The 14,259-nt window shown below is 32.8% G+C and overlaps 1 long non-coding RNA gene across 1 annotated transcript; it reads right to left on the reverse strand.

Annotated features, from left to right (window-relative positions):
* On the reverse strand, positions 1-5,344 carry LOC127733221 (uncharacterized). The gene is made up of 3 exons (XR_007996922.1): positions 5,262-5,344; positions 3,810-3,914; positions 1-150 (listed from the first exon to the last, which is right to left on the reverse strand). It is a non-coding gene; the product is annotated as an uncharacterized LOC127733221 (long non-coding RNA).
* Between the last annotated feature and the right edge of the window lie 8,915 nt (positions 5,345-14,259).

Below are 14,259 nucleotides of genomic sequence, written 5' to 3' on the forward strand. Positions count from 1 at the left end.
TCAAAACACAGGACCTTTATATACCCATAGAGTTGCATTTCCATGATTACAATAACCACTGAATGCCCTTAAGTCATGTTTATAATGATCCTTAGATGCTGTCTTGAAGTAAGTAGCACGAGCATCAATGACCATCTTCAAAACTTTTGCCTGCAAATGAAATGTAATATCAATGACACACTAAGAGGAAACGCTGGTTTAAATCAATTAAATTTTTCATTGTGAGTAATGTAAAATATGACATATTTCCCATTTATATCTAGTTTGCTGAATTAACTTTTGTACATGTACTTGTTCAGAATTAAAATCTATGAGAAAGTTAATTTAAATCAACTATATGGGAAGCTGAGCTTTTTCAAAATCTTATTGTAGCACAGGGGAAAAAATCGCAAAAATGATGATAATAATAATCATTATTTTGCCAAGATTATGACGTAAACTTGTTCTTTACTATTGAAATGAATCGATTATCAGAAAACCAGTGCTTATGGCATATATTCCATGCACGCATATATTTGTAGTTCAACAATCATTTATAATGGTCAGCAGGGTATTTGATTATCTTTTTTAGACATCTTATAGGTTTATAAATATCAAGTTTGTATACATTCTCGATAAAATAAAAAGTAAAATCGTTAAAATCGAAAATGAGCCATACAAGTTTTCGTTTATCGTGTTAAGCATAATTCAAGTCGATATTTGTTTCTTTTAAAATTGTCATTTTGACATGGCTGTGCCTTTTGTAGTTTATTATATAGTATGATATTTGCTCATGCTTTAAGGCCGTACGGTAATTTATAGTTTTACCATCCTCGTCAATCGGCCTCCGGTAGATTGTTGTCTCATTTGCAAGTGCAACATCGATCTCCTTATTTTTATATAGAAATTTCAAAAAGGCTTGCTGCAAATTTTACATTCTGTACGATTATAATTATCAAACCACTTAATAAGGATGTATTCCTCTGACGTTACAGTCTCGTTGAAATCTCGTTCTGGAATTATTTCCAAAACATGTGATACAAGTGGAAAATATCAATGAATTTAAAAAATGTTATTATCAAACTTAACTCTGTGAAAAAATTGCGTATTTATAATGAGTAGTTTTTGAGTAATCAATTTTTCAAATGTTATTACCAATCAAGTCAGTCTTTTTAGCCAAAATTTTGAGAAAATGGGTGAGGGGTACAAGAAATTATTTTACCAGAAATATGTACATCCCATATCACTTTTTTCTTTTCAAATTTCTTAGATATGTATTTTTTCAATCATTTTTAACAAAGAAGTTGAAATGATATGCATTTTGTTCTTAAAACAGAGAAAAATCAAAAATTTACAAAATTCACAGCATGGTTAATTTGACACAAAAAAGCATCAAAATATGATAAAACTTTCTTATATTAACACCTACCTATAGTTTTTTTAAGTTGAATTTATTCAGATTGGTCCACTTCATCTTTATTGAAAGTATGAAAAAAAGTTTAATTGTGGAACTGTGATTTTTTTCACGATAATAGCCCAAAAATATGTAAAAATTGATGAAAAATGGGAAAATCATCAAAATTGGGTACTTTCAAAGGGCCGTATGCACCACCATATGATTTTTTCTTCATCAATTATTTTTTTACAGTCATTATAAACCCAAAAATCAGGTTAAGAAAAAAAGTTTAATTCTAGAAATTTTTGGCTCCTCAGAGGTGTACATCCTTAAAATAAATATTAAAAACCCCAAACTGCCTCTGTAGAACCAAACACTGTATACATATTACGTTTGGCAAACTTTGAGTTATAGGTAAAAAGTAGAATTCTATTATATTGACAACAATGTGTGAGCAAAACAAACAGACCATCTTCAATTTTTTTATTATCAATCTCATACATGGGATAATGATAGGAATTGTATTCACGGTACCAAATTTACTCGACCAGATGCACATTTCGACAATTAATATCTTTTCAGTGATGTTCGAGGCGAAACTATTTGAACATCAAAACCTAATTCAAAAGTTGAAGAGCCGACAAAACCAAAAAAAGGAATAAAGTATAGCAAAATTTAAAAGCCTTCATTCATTTGAAGACGATCCGACAAGAAATAAAGGGGATAGCGTGGTGACAACAAATTGATCACAGACGGGACAACCATTGTATCCTCCACAACTTTGTTGCTTGTGGTATACATATGATAAACATATATTTATGAGTTATAAATATTGTTTCAGTTATAGATATGTATTTAAACAAAAAGTGAAAGAACTGTGCGTGTCTAAAATTGAACAAAATTGAGTCGAAATAAAAAGAGACGATATTAAGTATCCGCAGGGGGTATTTTAACAAATGGAAAACAAGTTACCATCTTCATTTTTTTCATTTGTCATTAATTATTGATAATAAAGTAAGCTTACGTGTTAACAATATTCTAAAGCACCACGGGAGGTCCTTATTGGATATAACGTGAATCGGAAGAAATATGTTTTTGCACTAAAAGCGCTTATTTATTTTGACAATTTGTTCTCCGATATCATAGAACTATCAATATATGACCCTAATGCTGTGATAAAAAATATACAAAACAAATGTATCAACCTCATTTTAACAAGACTAATTAAACACTAGAAAAGTACCAACACGTCTGAAAATATATTTAAATGTCAGAATTAAGAAAATTCAAAGCAACTGTATTCATCGTAAATCCCAGGCTTAAAATTTTGTACGCCAGACGCCCGTTTCGTCTACAAAAGACTCATCAGTGACGGTAGACTAAAGAAAAGTAAAAAGAACAAATGAAGCACGACGTTGAAAAGCTTTGAGGACCTAACATTTCGAAAGGTTATGCCAAATACGGCTAAGGTTATCTATTCCTGTGGTAGAAAATCCTTAGAATTTTGAAAAATTCGAAAATTTTGTTAAAACTTAATTTATTATTATGACCACATCAATGATAAATCATTTCAACACAGAAATGCTGACTATTGGGCTGGTGATACTTTCGGGAATGAAACTTCCGCCAGCAGTGGCATCGACCCAGTGGTTGTAAATAAACTCATCATAGATACCAGGCTTAAAATCTTTATCAAGGCGTAAGCTGCTTGAGCTATATAAGCAATAGAATATATAGGCAAAATATCGAAAAAGCACTTGTAGTCTATTTCCCCAAGTTGAAAAGCCTGGTGTCTTTGATGGCGTTTTTTTAAAAAGCAGAATTCAAAAACAAATAACTGCTTTAGTTTATTTGATACCTTTGGATGAAAAAGGGTTCAAGAGTACATTAAAATCCTAGGCTTAAACATTCTTCATGTATTATGAAATATTTTGTCAAATGACTAAAGATATCAAACGAATAAATGTCATTTTGAAAAATATCTTTCAAGGATATCATACATATCATTTCCATAAGAAGATTTTGAAACCTCATAGTACAAGGGCAAAATAACTTCAAACAATAACTTCGGTATTCATAGGCTTTGAAATTTAGAGTTCCTGAGCGCCCAAAATTCATTTATTTCAGAAAGTGTGAATCACGAATAAAAAAAATCATTTAAGAAAAAATCCCGGCTGGAAAAAGTAGTCATGTGGTACAGTTCTAACTAAGATTTTATAAATATTGAACAGAAAAAAATACGAATACCGCTTATTCTTATTTAGATCTAAATAATGAAAGCAGAAAGAGCTAGAACTAAATCAAAAAGTAAACAATTCTAAAACTAAATAGAGGAAGTGTACCGATAATACTTGTGAAATAAGTCTACATACTTATCTAGTTATTTTACATTGTGGTCCGAGTAATGCTCTGAGGATATCAATAATATAATTACCTCTACGCCAATCATTGTTAGTGTGCCGTGCATATCGTGCTGTTCCTGTTTCGTAGTGTTATACATGTAACAGTCATGTACGATTTTAATGCATAGAAGATGATTCTAAAAAAAATACATGTTTATCAAAATTTTATCCTGCGATGTGAGTTAATGTATGGTTTTATAAGAACGACACTATATCTTAGTAAGCGCGAAAAAGTAAAAAATATAAAAACAGAAAAATTGTAGGATTGAGCAATATTGGATACTCAGATAAGCCAGATTTCTAAGCTCTGGTTATCACTGCGTATCCAAGATATTACCTGCGCTTTTACATAATACCTGAAATTGCCAATTCTGAAACGAGAAGTCAAGAAATGCACCGAAATGTCTGGTATAATTTTGTTAAATATTACAAAGTTTTATAACAATTATATCGCAAAACTTATTTATGCGTGAATATGCTTTGCAAAAAGCATGATTGTATTGCTCAGAAAAGACTGTAATATGAATGACTCCATTTATTCATTTTGTAACTAAAATGATTTATGTTATGTAATAGGGCTTTATTGGAAAAAAACCGCGAACAGGTATTGGGAAAATTAAAATCTATCATCAACTGCAATAACGTAAACGGTATCAGCTTTAATGCACCAGAAGCGCATTTCTACATTTAATGTCTCTTCAGTGACGCTAGCGGCCAAAATACTTGAACATCCAAAAGCTACTACAAATGTTGAAAAAAGCGGATCAAACCAAAAAGGACCTGGAGTATAGCCGAATCCGGACATGAAATCAGAGCTTTGCATGAGGGAGATATATTTTTTAATTTCAAAAATTTATAAAAGCAAATTTTATCTAAAAATGTATTCGTAATTACATGCCAGTACCGCAAACATCGACACTCATGAAAGTAAAATGGCATGCATACCACCGTAATTCAATATCCAAGCAAGTGTTAATCAAACGACTGGGATTATGTGGGGAGGGTTCCTGCAAACAATCATAGTTTTGGCTTCCGTCTCTGTAGAATAGTAGTCACCAGAGGCATTCTTTTATTCAGATAGGTGAATTTGTCTCGAGAACTTATATTTCCTTTGAATGCAAAAAAAGCGGTTATATGTATGAAAACTTATGTAAACAAACAACACAGAAATAATAACTACAAAAACAGCCCCTTTAAACAAAGTTCACCCGAAAGGCTTACGTAGTATATTTTTGTTGCAAAACTTTGGGTCTTTTGCTTTCGGGGTTTAATTCAGAGTGTTCCGTAGTATTATCAACCTTAAATAGTGCTTCCAAAGCATTAAAATTAGATTAGTAATTTTTTAGCTTTAATTAGCACAGCATACAATAAAATCATATTAAAGTAAATGTAATAGTTATCCAACTTATTTTGTGACCAACAGCTCATCGCAGTCCTTTATAATATATAAATAGGTATACCTCTGCAAAATATCTAATACTCACCACATACGTAAGATATCTAAACGAAATACCGTCATTTATAGAATGTTGTCCGTTTACGTGGACCAACAACATAATACATATCTGCAATGTAAGACAATCTATCGTACTACAATGCCGAACTTAATCGTTTTTTTATTCATAAATTGAAATGGCAATTATGGTATAATTGTGATGTTGATTTTTGTAGTTTGTATTGGCAGCATCATGTATAACATTAACATTACCAATGTTTCTGCACCAGATGCACATTTCGAAAATAAATGTCTCTCTATAATACTAAAAGAAGGAATTCGCCAAACTTTCAGGAAAAACGTGTAGCTAAATCTGAAAGAGATTTAATTAAGTTGTTCTCGCATTAGCAGATATACTCCCACAATCACATAATATACTTGCGTTTATTAACAAATGCATATTCCATGCAATTTTGAAAATCACAAATTCGCCACACCCTTGAATTTTCAAGAGTCTTGACGTCACAAATATTCATACTAGGTACTTTAAGTTGTAAAGACGTAACCAGTTTTGTTTTACAGTTATTTAGTCTAAAAACTACACTTATCTGGATCCTTATGCATTCTCTGTAATCAAAAATCATGTCAATTAATTAAATTTGAATGTTTTCCGATAGCTTTAAGCAGAATATCTTTAAGCAGAATGTTATAAATGTTGAGTCCAGTTTGACTCCATGATATTTTTTTTCATAAACGCTCACTATGGTTCAGGAGAATATTTAATTAACTACTGAATTGATTTAAACTAAAATTAAGAAAAGAATTAAGAATTTGCAGAATACGTATTGTACTATTTGTTAATCTGTTCTTGTCCTGAATATACATAAAATAATTGCCACTGGATATTTAGCAAGCAACAATCAATTAGAGAACCGCATTGTGTCATCTCGATAAATTTCGTTTTCCCAACCATAATTATATTTTCTTGACTTCTGTTTTCATTTGGTTACAATATCGCTGTCTGTAGTGATGTATCCAGTAAGATATTATAACTGATATATACACAAATATTATAAAAATAGTGGTTAACGATAACAGCTCATGCATCCTAATTATATTTACTTAGTAAACTTTGCAAAGACATAATGTTGTCATACATGTTTATAAAAATTACCTACTACATATATTCGATTCTGATGATTACTATATACCACTAGTGATTAGTGGAAAGTATTCTATTCTAATAAGAATAGAGAGTGTTTTAAATACAAGTCCCTGCATGTGCTCGCTGCGATATTGCCCTTTGCGCAATCACATTTAATGGCAAAAACAGCAATTTTCTTATAAAGCATATACATGATACAAGTGAGATTGCTTTAGCATTAATTTTCTTAACTTTAATGAAAACAAACCTTAAAAAAGAGACAAAAATGTGTTACAAGTCCCATTCTGTTCTGTCAATTTGAGGAGTTTGCTTCTTATCAACAAACTTATACCAATTTCTCTCTTATCTTCATATTGGACAATGGGTTTACTGAAACGTCGTGTGTAAATATTATCAATACAATATTATAAAATTTGCTTCGCAACAGGTCATCTACGCTCCCATTAAATCGATTTTGGAATAGTTTTCAATATGCAGAGAGCGAGGCACTATCCATAAAAGGCATTGGATTTAGTGTCCTCATTTCAACAGGACGTCGTTCCGTATTGCACTGCTATAGCATGGGTTAACTACCGGATAGGAGAATACCAGATAATCATATTTAACCCATCAACCCATGGGCTTTCTGTAGAATGATATTAATTAATTTTGATTAGCTAAAAATATACCTCCTGTTTATTCCAACTTGGCATGCTTTTCCTGAACCCGATGTAAAAAGTGAATGTTGTCCTTAATATTAGTAATGATTCGTTTGCTCATTCTTGTAGAGTGCATTATTTAGTGGGATAGATCTGCGCGCATTTGCAGTTACGTTTATGATTTCGATGACGTAAAACATACACGACTTGCAGGAGAGGAAAGGAGCTTTTGTAAGAAGCTGTGCTCATGAATTGATGTATATTTGTACTAAAGTTTAACTTAAGTATTGAGATTCGCGTGCATATGGAGAGATATTTCCAAGTTGATACGATATTCCACAGTTAGCGTCTCCTATAATGATAACCTGTCTCCTGGTATTATCAGTTTCACAGATTTCCTCGGATATGTTCGAATTATTTATCGAAACCACAATCCTCTTCTCTTTTCCTCGATTGAGACACCATAGAATGAGACTTGTCATCGAATTTATTCTTAGCATAAGCAACACGACGGGTGCCACATGTGGAGCAGTGTCTGGTTACGCTTCCAGACTACTGAAATCGTTGTCGGTTTTTGGTGTGATTCGTGTTGCTCAGTCTTTAGTTTTCTATGTAGTGTTTGTAGACTGATGTTTGATCTTTCGTTGTTTTTCGTTTATTCTTGCATGAGTTTCACTGCGACGTTTTGAATGTCCCTTTAGTATTACCCACCTCTTTTTGTTGCGGAGATGTGTTCTGCTTGATTTGAATTGATAAAGGTTATTACTATACTATATTGTTGTCAAACGTGCGTATGATCATTTTTTTAAAGGCACCCGTCCTCTGATATGTTTAATCTTTCTTTTCATTTTTTTTTAAACATGAACTTGAAGCATTGTAAAAGATCTTGTCTGCATGTGCTTTTCATGGCGTTCTTGTATGAAATCCGCCAATGAAGCACAGCTGTCGATATTACAGTGTAAGACGTGGTGATTTTATGCAATCCGGTTGTGTTTTTTGTGCTTGTTTTTAGTTTCTGTGAATATATCTAATATGGTTTAGCTTTTGTGGTTATAGGTAACCTTTTTTTATTCTACTGACCGAGATTACAAGGCCAAGAAGATCTCAATTTCTTGTTTAACCTTGCCACATATTTATAAGCCTCTCAAATCAGAAACCTCCTCAGTGGTTGTCTTAAGTTATATAAAAATATAAACAATATTGTCCTATATAGCCGAACAACATCACTGTTAAAAACAAAAACAAAACAAAAATTTACAATATTATACAATTTCAGCTCATTAATCGGTGCTCCAGTACTGACATGATTTATAACCTTCTTTAATTAATTCATGCAACGTGTATACGTATTTAAACATCCCCGTATTTCAAATATTCAGCAAAAAACTCATCTAAGATACCAAGCGTATAGTTTTGTACGCCAGACGTGCGTTTCGTCAATATCAGACTCATTAGTGACGCACGAATAGTTTAAAGCCAAGTCAAATTAAAGTTAAAGTGTATAAAGAACCGAAAATTCCAAAAAGTTGTGTCAAATCCGGCTAAGGCAATCTATTGCAGGGGTTTTGAATATTCTAATGATATTTCATGTCAGCACAAAAGTCTTGACGTTCATCAGCAGTAACCTTGACCCAGTGGTTGTAAAAACTCGTCGAAGATATCAGGTTTATAATGTTGAACGCCTAGCGCGAGTCGTCATTATAACACTAATCAATGCGCCTTGAAACAAGTTAAGCGTTCCTGAAGAAGGTAAATTCATAAAAACGCGGTCAGATGAACGTCGATAAAATGTTATTTTCATTTATAAATTTATAAATAATTACGGTCCAAACTTCCTCAGACAAATGTGCCCTTAGATGTATTTGACTTTTTTTAAAGGTCCATTTCGGTCAGAAAGTCTTTAACGTATTCAAGCAGTTATACAATCTTAGCTTTCATGATCTGGGGTCTGAAATTGAATTTAGAAAAGCGTTTCGGACACATCTAATTTATTGAGTGCTATTTTCCTTTTTTAGACAACCATGGGCCACAGCAAGAAAAATTTTAGATCACTTTGCATAAAGGTGTAATACCACCAAATCATAGTACGTCACATCCGGTTGCATACGAAAAAGGGTCGGAAAAAAATATTCCCTTGAATTTGATAGTTGTAGGAAATTAATCCTACATTTCATTGCAGTAAAATATTTCTGAGTCATAAACATATACCCTGGGTGTTTCAAAGCACCATTCTTTTTTTGTTTGTAGTATCCTTTATCTCTAGTTCGATGGGATAGATTCGTTCAACATAGTCACCAAATTTTGTATTATTTAGTGAGAGAACATCATCTATATAGCGGAACGTAAAGTAAAGGATATTGCTAACTTCTTATCTTTCTTCCTAAGAAGTTCCTTTATGAAGTCAGTCTCATAATAATAAAGAAACAAGTCGGCAAGAAGAGGGCACAATTGGTTTCCATTGGAATTCCGACAGTCTGTTGAAAAACACGTACTCCAAACGTAACAAATATGTTGTCAATCCAGAAATCAAGCATCTTGATAATGTCAGTTTCAAAGAATTTTTTGTTTGAATCAGAGTGATTCTTTACAAAGTAGGATTTATCCTTCCCCAGGACAAGATATTTGTATCTAAGTTCGCCATTCTTTCTGAATAGATTTCTGGGGATATGATTGGTTAAAGGACTACACGTGGTGACTACATATATTTGATATAGGGTGTCCTAAAAAATATAGTGTTAGTTACCATGTGTAGTTAGTAAGGAGTTACTTCCCTTTCAAAACAAAACAAAAATCTGAAAGGTTTCAACAATTGAAATAAATGCATAAAAAAGATTCAAAGCTAACAAGTTGTTATTGTTGGCATTTGTTTTTTGTATAGACAAATGGAAGTAGGTTCTTAATACTAAGTATTTAAGACTTCGTCACTTTGATAGGCCGCTAGTCTAAATACCACATGTGAAGATAGTCGGTAAGATAAATTCGTTACACGGTGTGCTAGTGACCTAATACGATATATATGGGGTCACTAACACACCATGTAACTTATAATAATAATAATATATATATATATAGGACATTTCTTATCTCGCATATACCTTCGATTTACCAGGTATAGTCAACACATTCATTTAGTCTGATCACAAACAGTTGAACACGACAACAATTATATCTGTCATATAAGTACCACTTTGAGATCTGATATTCAAAATCTATCAAACATTTAATCGAGATAACAACTTAAATAGGGCAATTTGATTAAAATACAGATCCTGTGTCTAAGCTTTGCTTACAAGCATCTATAAACACTCCGTTTTACTTTCTGTTCTGATTATTATTACATTATTGCATCAGCTAATGAAATTTCTGCAAATTTTCGAAGGTGTTTATTAATCTGACAAAACTAGAGGATCTCGAAAGTGTAATACAGAAAATAAAACGGAAAGTTTTCAGATCATTGTAAGCAAATACGATCTTCTATGAAGAACTGAAGAACATCAATTAGTACTTTGAGCTCGATCTCAGTAACTGCAAGCATTCTTTAATCCAACATGATATATATTGTGTTTTATTTTCCATGCTTTAGACTGCAGATCGAATTAAAAGGGAGAGGGTTGAGATCTAAAATAAGTTGAACCCACCAGATAATCATGTGCCTGTCCTAAGTCATAAACCTCCAATGTAGTTGTCTTATTCCCTACATATTGATGTTTTTTTAGGAATTGTGTGTTGATAGCAGATTTTAAATTGTGTTAAATCTTATAACTCTTAATCTCAGGTCGATTATGAGCTTGAAATAATGTATCTATTGTCGCAGAAAAAAGTTTTGAACACATTGAAATCAATCAGGCCTGACAGTCGTTAGCATTTTGAGTACGATTATGGTGCTCAATTTAAAAATAAAGACAACAGTAGTATACCGCTGTTCGAAACTCATAAATCGATAGAGATAAAAACAAATCCGGGTTACAAACTAAAACTGAGGGAAACGCATGAAATATAAGAGGAGAACAACGACACAACAAAAACACAACATTAAAATGTAACACACACAGAAACGAACTATAATATAACAATGGCCATTTTCCTGACTTGGTACAGGACATTTTAAGAAAAAAATGGTGGGTTGAACCTGGTTTTGTGGCATGCCAAACCTCCCGCTTTTATGGCAACGCCAAACACAACACCAAAACGACAACATCACATGACAGGACCACAAAACAAATAAATGGGAGAACATATAGGACAAAAAAACACACGAATAATAGCTAACAAAAGGTACTAGGCTTAAAATTCAATACGCCAGACGTGCGTCTCGTCCACACAAGACCAACCAGTGACGCTCAGATGAAAAAAGTTTGAAAGCCAAAACAAGTACAAAGCTGAAGAGCACCTAGTACCAAAACTTCCAAACAGTTGCGCCTAACACGGCCAGGGTTTTCTGCCTGGGACAAGAACATCCTTATTATTTAGAATAATTTATAATTTTGCAAACAGTAAATTTTATAAAATGACTATATAATAGATATACATGATAAAACCGAAGTGGGGACTAACTACAGAATAAAAACGGATACATTACATAAAACAACTTAATCCAACACTTAAAAATACACAGCCGAGTTAGCCAAAGCCTCAACGCACAAAGTGACGTCACATTTGAAATTCTAAAAAAACACACAAAGTGACGTCACATTTGAATTTGTAAAAATATTTCCCAAAAATAAGATAGGATTAGGATTGATTCAAGACTAGATTTGTAATACTGACATTACATTTATTAATAACAATGAAAATTACAATACTTATTAATATCAAATTGTGGTAGTAATTAGATAATTAATTGTATTATATAGCTATGTCGGTATTTCTTCTGAATCAAACTGTAAACCAAATATATCGTATAAATTTCGTTGAACCAAACTAAAATCTAATAAATGAAGGGGGTGATTAAATATTTTTACCATAACACACGAATATAACAGAAAAGACTTAAGACATTTGATAAAATCCGACGAGAATAACAAATATAACATAAAAAATAATTACATGAATTTGGGATAGAAAAGTTCCGTGACACGTCTTATAGCAATGCGGTTTCACACTCAGCAAAACAGTCACAATCGGGAATAAGTCACGTTTGGTAATTAAAAGATCAGACGACGTAATGACAAACCACAATCTAACACGTGGTAAAAATGTCCTTAGTTAGTTTGGACAAAGACACCTCGTATGGATCAACCAATTCGTGATGGTGTCCGTAAAATTTACGGAGTGTCATTTTTAATCTGTCCTCCTCATAACTTTGTTGGAGCAGTTTCTGCGTAAGGTGCACACTCCTGTATATGAAGTCCGTATAGTGTGAACAAGCACGAGAATAACGTATCAATTGAGATATGTAAACACCATACGAAGGGGCAGAGGGTATGTTACTGCTGAGAAATGGGAAATTGATAATTGGGAAGTTGAAATCGTCCCGTTTATCATAGATTTTCGTGTGAAGTCGTCCATCTGTGTCAATATTGAGGAAAGGATCAAGGTATGAAGCAGTCCTTCTAGTATCAGTAGTATCCTTAATTTCAAGTTCATTGGGATATATGAGATGTAAGTATTGGCTGAAATATGGGTTATTCAATGATAGAACATCATCAATATATCGGAAAGTAAAATTAAAGAATTTCGCAAGGTGTCTTTTAGAAGGTTCTGAATGAATTCTGCTTCATACGAGTACAAAAACAAATCGGCCAGTAGGGGTGCACAATTAGTTCCCATTGGAATACCGACTGTCTGTTGAAAAAATTAAATCCTCACAACTCAACAAATATATTGACGATCAAAAAGTCCAGCATTTTGATAATATCATCTTCAGTATATTTTTTGGTAGATTCAGTTTGGTTTTTCACAAAATATGAATTATTGTAACCCAAAACAAGAAATGTGTATCTACGATTCCCATTTTTATAGAAAAAGCTCTGTTTAATGAGATGGTGAAGTCGATCTTTCAACTGAGCATGGGGAATAGTAGTGTAAAGCGTAGAAAAATCAAAAGTCTTTATGTTGCTGCAAAATTGCAAAGATTGTGATCGAAGATTAAGCAGTAGATCTTTCGAATTTTTGAGAAACCACATCTAGTTAACACCACTGGTAGAATATATATCATCACAATATTTTTGAAGCCCATCTTTAACTGTAGAAAGAATAGTAGTCAGTACTTTAGAAAGATGTTTAGTCGAACATTTTGATGACCCAGCTATGTATCGTTCTTTATATGGAGTTTTGTGTAGTTTTGGTATCCAGTTTAATGATGGTAAATTTTCTTCGTTTTCTTTGATGTTGATACCAAAAGAAAGAAGAACAGATTTGTGATTTTGTAAAATTTCGTCCTTGGTAAATGATGTTAAAGAATATGTAGGGTTACCAGTAGTTCTATTTATTCCAAGCTTTGTTGTGAGACATTGCAAATAATGGTTTTTACATATGAAGACAATATTATTGGAGGCTTTATCTGCTGGAACAACGACATATTTGTCATGCAAAGAGGATAAAGCATCAACAACATCCTGACGTTTTAAAGGGTTAGTAACTCTTGTGCTCATATTGCATCGTAGTTTTTAAAAAATCAACCAATGCAAAAAATTGATTTGGTGCTTACAGTGCAAATTTTGTTGTCCGAGTATACGTACTGAATACAGTTTAATGACCGGGATCCCAGAGCCCAGATTATACGCTTATATGATAAAAAACAATTTTTGACTTGATTTGGTCGGTTTCTGAATAGATGTATGATGAATGGATGAATTGATGACTGTTTAACGTTTAGTGGCAAACTAAATGCATATTCAGGACGAAAACATTTTAGTCCGATATGAATATGAACCCTACTAGTCCGACACGCTGAGTCAGATTTTTAACGGGCTAGTTCACAAGGTAACAGTCCGCAGGAAGACGTGTCACAATACTTGGACACAATATTCTTACTCCGAGTCAACTAGTAGTTGTTGTTACTCTTTAATGTCGCGTGCTAAGCGGAGAAGGAGCAAATACCAATTTAACAGATTTGGTTTGGCCCGGGCGCGGTTCGAACACACGACCTTGAGGTGCACACACTACCACGAGACCACAGAGGCGGTCTAAATGTATGAAGTTTTAACAATCGTTATTCATTCATGACATAAAAACAAATTCTTGAAAACATGATTAAAAAGTACTAAAATTATTTAGGCGTAAAATGACTTTAAAAATACGGA

This window comes from Mytilus californianus, unplaced genomic scaffold (assembly GCF_021869535.1).
Source record: "Mytilus californianus isolate M0D057914Y unplaced genomic scaffold, xbMytCali1.0.p SCAF_3, whole genome shotgun sequence".
Classification (NCBI taxonomy): Eukaryota; Metazoa; Mollusca; class Bivalvia; order Mytilida; family Mytilidae; genus Mytilus; species Mytilus californianus.